This window comes from Nelumbo lutea, chromosome 2 (genome assembly GCF_056320005.1).
Source record: "Nelumbo lutea isolate HS-2025 chromosome 2, American lotus-T2T, whole genome shotgun sequence".
Taxonomy (NCBI): domain Eukaryota; kingdom Viridiplantae; phylum Streptophyta; class Magnoliopsida; order Proteales; family Nelumbonaceae; genus Nelumbo; species Nelumbo lutea.
In genome coordinates this window covers 47394230-47405791 of record NC_142685.1, presented here as the reverse complement: position 1 = coordinate 47405791, position 11562 = coordinate 47394230, and the positions used below count along the sequence as shown (strand labels likewise).

The 11562-nt window shown below is 36.8% G+C and overlaps 1 long non-coding RNA gene across 1 annotated transcript; it reads right to left on the bottom strand.

Annotated features, from left to right (window-relative positions):
• Positions 1-318: 318 nt before the first annotated feature.
• On the bottom strand, positions 319-2220 carry LOC148870425 (uncharacterized). The gene is made up of 2 exons (XR_016107879.1): positions 1927-2220; positions 319-1842 (listed from the first exon to the last, which is right to left on the bottom strand). It is a non-coding gene; the product is annotated as an uncharacterized LOC148870425 (long non-coding RNA).
• Positions 2221-11562: the final 9342 nt, after the last annotated feature.

Here is an 11562-nt window from a genome sequence, read left to right as displayed (position 1 = left end):
GGGCCAGTTCAGGTTTAACCCGCCCAAGTTGCACCCCTAATCAGTATTCAGTAGTGGGATGTGACCGATCAGCATCCTTCATTGTAGCTTTTCTTTTTTGGTATATACGCATGGCAAAGTTAAACTCGAATTCAGATGAATCAGACTCAAAGGGCTGAATGTACCCAATTCTGAGTAGACTGAATAATACTTCCAGTTGTTGAATTGCCTTTATTAATATACGGATGAAGATGCCATTATAATGTTTGATGCGCAGGCAGTTGGAGATGTTTCTAGAGGTTCGTTTATTTGTTCATTTTACTGAGTATCAATAATTAGGATTTAAAGTATATATTCATTAATAAAAATATAAAACTGCTCGGAATTACAATCCATCAATAATGTTTCTAATAAAAAGGATGAAGAGGAAGACGAAGGAATTCAAATATGCGCCCCACAAATGCCTCACACGCCGAACGTCCGCCAAAACCAATTTCAAATCTCAAAACCCTCATTTTCACATTTCACATTCCCGCGTGCTTGAGCAGTCGGTCCCCTGACCCCTCGTTCTTCTCCCCTCACCTGAGTTCTCTTCTCATTCTCCAGCACCGGTGACCTACAACGACAATCGGCGATCATCCAGAGGTACTCTCCAGCTCTCACATTTAAACTCTCACACATTTTCTTATATATCTACCTTGAAAAGAAGAAAAGCGAGGTACTGTGATCTTCGTCTCTAAGCGGAGCCAGTACTGCTCCTCAGCCGTCTGGGCCACCATCTGACACACCAGTCACAAATATATACAGTGCGGCAGAAAAAAACTCTCGTAAACCCTATTGAATTCTATATATTTAGTCATAGCCCCCCATACGTTATCAGAATGGGGTAAGGGAGGCATGGTCGACCTCTTCTTCTTCTTCCCCTGGGCGGGAGGGTTCATCCATCTGTCAGAAATCTGAAAATCATAATCAGCCCTATAAACAATCCTATCTGCTAGCTTGTCCAGGGTGAAATCGAGCCTGTACCTTGATGAGCATTTACAGGCTCCGGTCATCATCAGAACTATGAACCCTTCATGCCTGGTGAGCTTCCCCAGATCTATAGTCTCACGCCCGACTGGAGCTTGGTGTGTGTTACAGTACTCAAAAACAGGATAATTGACTCTCGCCGGTCCTCCGGGCAAATGTTGCCGAGCAGAGGCGTCGTACTCTAAATCGTTGCAATATGCGTCGTTGGGGTCGATTCGAACAACGCCGTCGTAGTAGACGGGGAAGACACCAAACCAGCTCAAACTTTTCTTCTCCATCACCTTCAGCATGAAAGTGAACCGCACGAGATTCAGAATAAGGACGGTATGATTATCAGCCCATGGATATCTCTCAGTGGCTACCGAGTAGTCTGAGCTCCTCCCCTCTACTGCGGTGGCCAACGTACGCTCTATCCACTATCGATTAATGGTGTTATCAGGATTGAGCACGTCCGCATTGATTCCCGAGAAGGTGTGAAAGAGTGTTACTATTTACTTACCCATTTCATCTTAACATATGATTTGTTGGCATGAGGCAGTTGTTATTTATTGATTATATACTGTCTGATGCAACAGACCCTTAAAAAACTAGAAATATAGATAAACACCAATAACCATGTTGAAAGTTGAAAGACAATGCTTGTTTTCTTGTCCACGACTGGGCGAATCCAATATAGTTAAGACTTAAGAGAAAGAATGGCACAGAGGAATCAATCGAGATGTCTTGTGGAAGAGTGGTTTCTATGAGAGTTGGAAAGTATATGTGATAGTGAAAAGGCCGGATGGTCGCCGGTCCCGGAATAGAAAGCACTGTTGCCAGTGGTTTCTCTGATTTCTGAAAAACCAAAATATTAGAAAAAAGAAAAAAAAAAAAAAAGAAAATGTGTGAAAAAGTTCAAATATGAGAGCTGAAGAGTACCTCGGGATGATCGTCGGTGCAGGAGAAGGAGAAGAGAACTCGGGTGAGGGGAGAAGAACGAGGGGTCAGGGGGCTGGCCGTTCAAGCACACGGGAATGTGAAATGTGGAAATGAGGGTTTTGAAATTTGAAATCGGTTTTTAGATAATTTTGAGGCTAACGGCCGTCTCAATAACCCCGCACAGGGACAAGCTAACTACGTGCGAAGGGAAAGATTCGGCATGCGGGGCAATGAGGGGCCAGAGCTGGTGGGGCGCAGATTTGAACGAGCAACATTGAGAATATGCTTAGCCAATAGGTGGGCTGCCTTGTTACTGGAACAAGAGGACCATCGAACCGAGCAGTGAGGGATTTGTAACATGGGGAGTTTGCAATCAGAAATAATATGTCTAATTTGCCAAGAACGAGAATAGGGTGTGCAAATGTATCGGATTATGATTCGATCCGATTCCATGTGCTATATGTTTATAAACAAATTAATAAATAAATAAATATATATATATATATATAATACATATATATTATTTATTTATTTCTAAATATATTATTTATATTATATTTTTATAAATTTGTTATATTATTTATTTTTAATAAAAATATGTATATATATGATAAAAATAATTAAAAATATTTGTATTTTTTGTTTTTTATTTAAATTGATATATTTTATTTTTTTAATAATTTATTATTTTTTAAAGAAAACAAGTCGGATCAAATCAGATCCAAAGATTCAATAAGATTTCAATTTAAATCGAATATTATCCGATCCATTTGTATTCCTAGAAATAAACTCGACGTAAGGGTTTGGCAATCACCCTCAATAATGACGGAAGAAACACTAATATCTACAGCAAACTAGATAGCAGAAAGAGCTGCCTTAGCTTCTACTTCCAAAGGAGATCCCAGAGGAACTTTAGATGCTCTACTATAACAAAAACTTGCAGTTCGAGTCTCGAACTAAAAGAACGACAATTTATTAGCGCCCCATCAAAGTTTAACTTTAGAGAAGGAGAAGGAGGTTTGGTCCAACCAAGTTGAAGTTGTGACTGAATGGGACTTTCAGATGACTATTACTGACAATATATTAATATGGGAAAGAATTTCATCCTACCGAGAATGAACCACCAAGACTACAGATATAGGATCAAATGCAATATGTTGGAACTTCGAAGATTACCTTGCACCTATTCTTCCAGATGAGTCTGGATCACCTACCATGCAATAAAACACGTTCCAATCCTGTAGCTACCAACATAATCTCACACCATGCATGTCATGCACGGCGGTCCCAGTTTTAAAGTGAAATGTGTGAAGTTGGCATAGGGTTGGAACATGTTTTATTGGCAAAAGATCCCAATTCCCAGATATCTCACATAATTATAGCTCCTTGTGCTAAGATTAATAAGTGAGACGTGTCCAAAGGGTCATCCAATCTATTAAAGGATATTGGATTTCTGAAAGTTATAAATACAGCCTTGAAGGCTTGAACGGGATTGAGAGATTGGAGGGGTCGATCCTCTGAATTTTGTTTGTGTTTTGTCACTCCTAATGTCATCACATGGGCACGCACACAATACCAAGAATTATTATGTAAACAGCAACTTTTCTCTCATCACCAAAGTTTGGTCAAATACCTTCGACTCGATCCCTTCCAACTGGCAAACAGCAACCATCTTATTCTGGCAATTACTTTGGCACTCTTCAGAAGTAATTACGGTTCTTCTCACGTTATTTTCCTTCAAAGAAAAACAATAAATAATGCATATTGTGGTGTGTAAATGTTGTTAAAATAACCATGGGTCGTGGGCCTGCCGCTGCCGGCCTGATCTGATCTGGACCCCTTTTTAAGACCTATCCACGCTGTAGAGATCAAATACTAACCTGATGGGCTGTATTGTGTCTCATTGTTTGTCTCTTTGGATAATAGTTAGCCCAAGCCCACTCAAGCTAATTTGCCACAACTTGTTTCTGTCCGTCATCGTCCCCGCATTTGAGGTAAGCTATGAATATATACAATTGGGAGGCTGATTGTTTCCTTTGGCCCTCTTTAATCTTATTAAAGTGAATTAGCAGGATTAAAATCCAGCTGCAGCTAGCAAGCTAGGTGAAGCATATGGTAGACATTGATAAGGAGGATGACGTGATCTCTGATCTGAGTAAGAATCCATTTATTGCATGGGCCGGGCCAGCAGGGCATAGGATTCTTAGCCCTAAGACTTAAGAAAGTGGTTTGTATTGTGGGAGACAAGTGTGGCTTTCAAGGTTTCACTTATTTTACTTACGTGGGCTAACTGGCTAAGGTAAAGCCTCCCCTTTAGTTTAGTGTTTACACTTTAAAGAGAGGTTTTATTTTTAGGTAATCACCAAATTTATAGGGGAAGAATCGTGACAACACACAGACACAGTTGCTGCGGCCTGTGTTGGGTATGCGTATGGGTAGTGCTGAAGAGGAATATATTCCACTCCACTTCCACATCTTTTTAATTCAATGCTTGTCAGCTGCGAAATTTTGGAACCACCCCCACCCATGCTCAATCAATCCCCCCCAATATCACCTCCTTTTACCTTCCTATCCTTGGTTTATTCGTCAGCAGTACGAGCCTATAGGACCAATTATATATGGATCGAACTGCCTAAGGGCTTTCAAAAATAAAAATTATATATGGATCCACTCTACATAATTTTTGGATAAAACAAATTTTCATTTATGACATCATGATGGTGGGTACATTCGACACAAATTATAATTCATGGATGTTGGTAGGTTTAAGCAAATGGATCGGTTTTATCTACAATCGATCGGAACTGACCTTAAGCGGGTGTTTGGATTTGGAGGGGGAAAGTTGGTCCAAGGTTCAAAATATTAATATGCCCGATATGTTAGTAGGGGCGTATCGGATGAATCCATATTGCACTTTGTTGCTTTTTATTTTTTTCACAATCAGTTTAGGGCAAGTCCACCCTCTGAACCAGTCAAACCTCTGATACACCCACTGTAGAGGTGTATCGGAGGGGTCCCGAAACAATAAATGTATACGGGTTGATACGTGTCGATATTTTGAGCCTTGAGTTAGTCGATGTGATTTTGGTTCCCATTGACCAAGAATCCTATGTTCTTTTTTCAGCTTTATGTGGAGGACAGGGAAAGTTTATTTTCCTAGGTACAATTTATCTAGGAAAGTGATGCCCGTCTCTTACGTGTATAAATAACTTTCCCACATATGAGGAAAGTTGTCAACACTTGAATGGGACAAAAATGCCCTTTTAATAATAGATTTCTATAGCTAAAATTGTCATTGTCTTATTTACTTGAGAAATAAATGAACATAGGTAAATGCATTTACTTGGGTAAGTGTTTCCCGGGAAAAATGGGAAACACTTACCCAAGTAAGTGCATTTACCTGGGTAAGTAACTTACCAAAATGCGAACGGGCCTAAATAGGCATTGTTATAAATTGATTCTCATCTAGGGTCCAATTCTAATTTCTTAGAATTGACCTCCACCCAAGCCAGTTTCAATGTCTGACAATTTATGTTTATCTTATCCAATCAATCAAGAAAATTGGTCTTTATCGGTCTTAGTGGAACTGGTTTGGGTATAATTTGATTTTAAATAGGCATTGTTCTGCATTGGAACTGAACCAAACCAACCCATGCACTCCTAAATGCCAAGGTAACAACGTAGCAAAATCAATGTTTAATTGGACTTTGATATAATGAGCCACTACATGGGCCACCCAATTTGCCATTTGCTTGACAAGATTGAATCTAGCCTGGGCTAAGGAGGGCGCCTCAGGATAGTGCCGATTGCCAATGACCCGGTAACTGAGATGGTCACTTGGCATACCTTCGAATATGGAGGCACAAAGTAAATGTTCATAATTGCATGCTTTCATGTGCACCCTGCTCTATCTTCACCCCTTAATCACTTGTAAAGTGTAATATGTAACACCAAAAAAAAAAAACTCATGAAAGTTATTTTCAGGTTACTGTTCATCATATATCTATACTATGGATAAAAGAGTGAATTTTCCTTCTTTCTGGAATTTTTATTGGATGTTTTTACCTTTTGCCTAAAAAGCATACAACAGGCATAAAGAGGACATATGTATCTTTTACTCTCACTCCAAAAACTACCCACTTAACAGTTTAGAAATTGTCCACTTATAACCGTACAAAACTGTTCATGAATTGTAAATAGTTTTATCTTAAAGATACTGTCACGTGCAAATGCACATACATGTTTACTAGTAATATCAAAGCCATCATTATTCATTATTTAATATCTAAATAATATTAGTTCAATCCTATATAAATCCAATAGATAAGATTCTATTCAAATCAAATATTAATGAATCAGATTTAGATATGAGTATATCCTATATTTGTTTCCATTCATTTTGCAAGCCTTACATATGACTATATGAGGATCAATGTTATGGATATTTCAGTTCATTTTCTTTACAGCCCAAACCCAAATAATAAAATCTTCTGCATGCTTCCATTAATACCCCATGCAGATAATGAAATGCAAAATGTGGTGTGGTTATATCGAATTAAATCAACCATCCTGGTGTGCGGTGTGCCCGTATTAAATTAAATCACCGTGCCCAAATGATTTTTAGAACAAAATCAAATCATTTATGAATGCAAAATCAATGAGTAAAAGAATACCGTGGAGAAGAAAAGGGGGCTTGATCTTCAATTAACAAAAGTTAATTTTGGTATTAATAAAATTGAAATTATTAATTTTAGTAATTATTATTTATTATCATAATTAATCAAGGTTTAATTCCTTAAAAGGTATTGACAAAATTCGACATCGGTTTTGGCGGTTGGTGCTTTTGGAATGGGGCTGAAGCTTCTCATGACTTATAAGAAGAATTTCTGAGATAAATACAGAAAGGGATTGAATTTGATTTTTCATCAAGGAATGCAGCAGTGTGGGTTATACCCAACATCTATCTCCATGTCTGTCTGCCTTTTCAACGTTTGGATTATGTCATGACTTATAAGAAGAATTTCTGAGATAAATACAGAAAGGGATTGAATTTGATTTTTCATCAAGGAATGCAGCAGTGTGGGTTATACCCAACATCTATCTCCATGTCTGTCTGCCTTTTCAACGTTTGGATTATGTTCTTTGAAATAATCAAGAAACCTTACCAAATTAGCCAATTGGCACCTTTAAGCTGATTTTCTATTCATTTTTATCCTGGATTACTCCAATCAACAAACCTGATATTCGGTCAAGAGTCCAGACTGCAGCAAGGATGAGTTGTAATCACCTTACCAGTGATACTTTGGAAGTGGTGGTAAAGTAATCAAAAGAGAAAATCTTTTCAGAAATCTGTATGGTTTTCGAACCATCATTGAATCGGATGATCAGATCGTTTAGCCTGGGAACTGTCTAGGCAATTTGTTCGGTTTTACTCCAAACTTGATTTTTAGCCAAAAATTATTAAATTGGACAACGATTCATTGATTCGATCAGTCGAATCATCGAATCGTTCGACCCGTTTAATGGTTTTTGGTCATTTTTTATTTTAATTATTTTTTTAAATTCTTTTGTTAAAACAGACCGTCTATTAGGATCAAACGATCGAACCGTCAACCTGAAAACCGATAGCCAGAACGATTACGGTTCAAAATCGTTTTTTAAAACATTGGAAATATGAAGAAAAAATCCAAACCGGTACCTTGCAAGGAGCATACTTGCCTACAGCTATAGGCCTGTAGCCACTTCAGCCGAAGCTTTCAATCCCGGGAGTGGTGGTGATGACCTTAAGATTAAACTTCTCTATGGCAATTAGAACATGTGGATCAAAATAGTTGACAATCTTTAGAGATTCATCGCAGTTTAGAAGATAAATCAAGTTCGTAATTTTCTCTTCAGATTTCTCGATTGAGGCCTCTGTGATTTCAACAACGGCAGATGGTGATACAACAGGGGCAATGCCAACATCCTCGCTAGTTGGGAGGATGAACCGTTGATTTTGAAGGTAGCATTCTCGACTTTTGTGAAACCCCTTGTAAGGATTTTGAATGACTCAAGCCATGGGTCGGGGGGTTGGTAGATAATGGTAATTACAGTAATCTCGAATGAGTTTTATTAGACGAAGATGGAGAGATAGAGAAGACAAAGAGGGAGAAGCAGACATTTCAATTTATGTATTTGTAAACTGAAAACAACTCAAACTAAACTGATTATAAGTTAAAAAAGGCAAAATCTATTTTTTCAATTTTCAATGTTCAAAATTCATAATTTTCCAATTTGTCCTCTTTTCTAGTTTCGAAAAAAAAAGTTAGAATTTATATAAAAATTGTATTTTCCAAAATTTGCTTCCTAGTTTAAAGAAAAGAAGTCAGTATTCATTCAAAAGCTATATTTCACTCCTTTTGAGGATTGGGCATTAATAATCTAACGGAAAAAACCAAGAAACTCAAAATAATCTAAGAAATAAAATGGTACAATCTGAAATTTAAAGCTATTCAAATCGTTTTTGTGAATAGTGCTTCTCATTCTCAATCTTTCACTTTATCATCTCTGAATTTCTTCCTTTGTAGTTGTAGAGAAGTTGGTCTTTTTAAGATGTAAAGATTTCAATTACAAAAGTGGTAGGAACAACGTTAAACATCTGTTAAATGAACATATACTAGGTGAATGGTCATCTATTGGTGGATTTGTTTGAGAAATATTATCATGCAAGCTGAGTCGTTTACCCATTTTTATCTGAAATCCAGTTGTTGCATAATGAAGATCAAATATGTTATGTGTATACGTTCTTTTCTCTATTGTATTGTAGAAGATCTCCCATGAAATTAGGAGAAACCCCAAAAAGTAAGTTCGGCGATTTGATTGTTTGAAGCATTAGTTGGACATCTTTAATGAATCTATGCATTATTCATTTGGGAGAAAAATGCCGACTGGTAACAATTCCGATTTTGAATGATGATGGTTCAGTGATATACCTTTATTTGATTTGTAAGTGTCTATTACAATATTTAAAGGTCCAGTTCCAAGATGGTAACAATCTACGACATGGTATTAACATTTATTCGACCCTCTGAGTTTCAAGTTTTTGAAGTCGGTTGGATTTAAACCGACCAAACAGGTAAACCCGAGTGTTTAGATAACATGTTGTTTTTTATACTCATTCGGTCAGTTTTGGTTGACTGAAACTTCAACCCGAGCAGTTTGGTTCGGTTGAGAAATTTGTATGTAATTGAATTGAACTGACTCGTGTATAGCCCTAGCATCAGTAAAGCCTTCTAAAACAGGAGTAAAACCAGAATAATGCAAATCAAAGTTTATGGTTCCTTTTAAATTTTTTAATAATCTTATTATAGCTTCCCAATATTCAATCCTGAGATTATGAGAATGCTGACTTAGTTTTCCAACTACTATTGATAAATTCGGTCTAGTGTAGTTCATTAACTATGACACATCCAATTATAGTTGCATACTCTTTTTGTGAAACAGGTTCTCCTACATGTTTTTTTAAGTGGACATTATACTTAAGTGGTGCCTTAACTAGTTTACAATCATAGCATTCAAATTTCTTTAAGTATAGTTTCCACACAGTGTGACTGAGATAGTATAAAGTTTCCTTATTGTTTATTTAATCCCTAGGTTTACATCAACCTCACTCATGTCTTTAGTGTCAAATTTAGACATTAAAAATTGTTTTGTTTCATTTACTACTTCTAAACTTGTACCCATTATTAACATATCATTAACATATAGACAGATCATGACTCCTTAATTGTATACAAACTTTCTATAGATGCATTAGTCAGAATCGTTTCTACTATATCCATTCATTATTAACACATTATCAAACTTTTCATGCCCACACCATTATCAGAAAATCAACCCCACACCATTATCATCAAATGGTTTACAAGCATCACCAATAACTGAGCAACAAGCACTATTGTACCTTAACAAATTTAGTATCATCTATTATTTCATATGGAAAGCAAGGAACGATATCATATTCAAAAATAGACAACCAAATCCATATCATGTCATACAAACAGCATCTCAGTCCCCCATAACACACATCGGCTAGCATAGGCAAAGTCATCGCACCATCTCACTATCACAGTCCATGCCAACTTTACACGTCGATGGCTCCTTTGATCCTAATACAGGCTATGCAGGATGAGGGTTCGTCATCCAACATGTGCAATGTCAACTTTGTATTGTAGAAGGGAAGCCTAGTCGGGCCATTAGCAGCTATGATGTTGAAACAAAAGCTCTCTTAAGAGGGCTGCAAGCAGCACAATCGCATGATATTTCCCATCTTTTGGTTTTCTCAGATAGTACTGCCTTAATGGAGTTTGCAACTATCTGCAAACTATCTACAAAGACTGATTTCATCTTCTGGTTTTCCCATCTTTTGGTTTCCCAATCCAATGGTCTCATCATCTTCACCGAAACTATCTACAAAGACTGATTTCATCTTTTGAATATATTGAGTTTGTACATATAAGTAGAAACAACAATCAAGTGGCCCATCTTTTTTCTTACATCTCATGTAAGGGCCACATATCACTGAATTACAATAGAGCTAACTCCCCCATGTAAGACTCGTTTAACTAATTCAAGGCAGCTTATTTTGACAAAAAAAAAAGATCATTAAAATGGGATCCGGGGTCATAACATGGCATACATACTAATACATGCATCGGGATTTTTTTTTCCTTTTTTTAGAATCACAAACCAAACCTATGAGTAGTGTGATTTATCGAAAGAAGATGGAAGGTGAAATCTGGTAGAGATAGGGAAGTGGTTTGATGGGGAAGAGAAAGAAGCAATTTTGAGTGTTTTACCCAAAAAGGGTGGGGGAAGTGATACATTATTAATTTATTATGGAAACACAGTGGGAACCTTAGAGTGAATTCAGGTTTCCATAGTCTGATTGGTGTAGAGAATCTAAGGAACAATGGTGTGTTATGGGGGAAAATATGGAAATTGAAGGTGAACATCCGAGTCTAAAATGTTTTATGTGGAAAGCTTGTGTTGGTGGACTACCTTCTAGTTGATTGTCATTTTGTGAGAACAATGTGGAGGCAATCCAACCTTAGCTTTAACCCTTAGAGATATAGTATGTGTTTGGTTCCGTGGGCATTTATTGAATGAGCGTTTATTAGACAAACGTTTATATGAAAAACATTACTTTATATGTTTGGGTAAAATATAAAAACCTCCCCTGAAATTTTTGACAATCATAAAAACCTCCCCTATAGTTTCATTTTAACAAATACCTCTCCTGAACTTCACAGAAACTCGACAAAAACCTCCCTTCCATCATTGTCCCAAACGGAAAACGTTAGGTCGATGTACTAGTTTTTTCTAAATACCCATTCTACCCTTTTATAAATTATTTTACATACAAAATTACTGAAATAATCCCATTTTTACTTAACAAAAACCTCTTTTAACGATCATTACATTAAAATTACATACAAAAATTACTGAAATATGTTTTTTTGTTGAGTTAAAATGGGATTATTTCAATAATTTTGTATGTAAAATAACTTATAAAAGGGTAGAATGGGTATTTGGAAAAAATGGGTGCATCAATCTAACTTTTTTCCATCTGAAACAATGACGGAAGGGAGGTTTTTG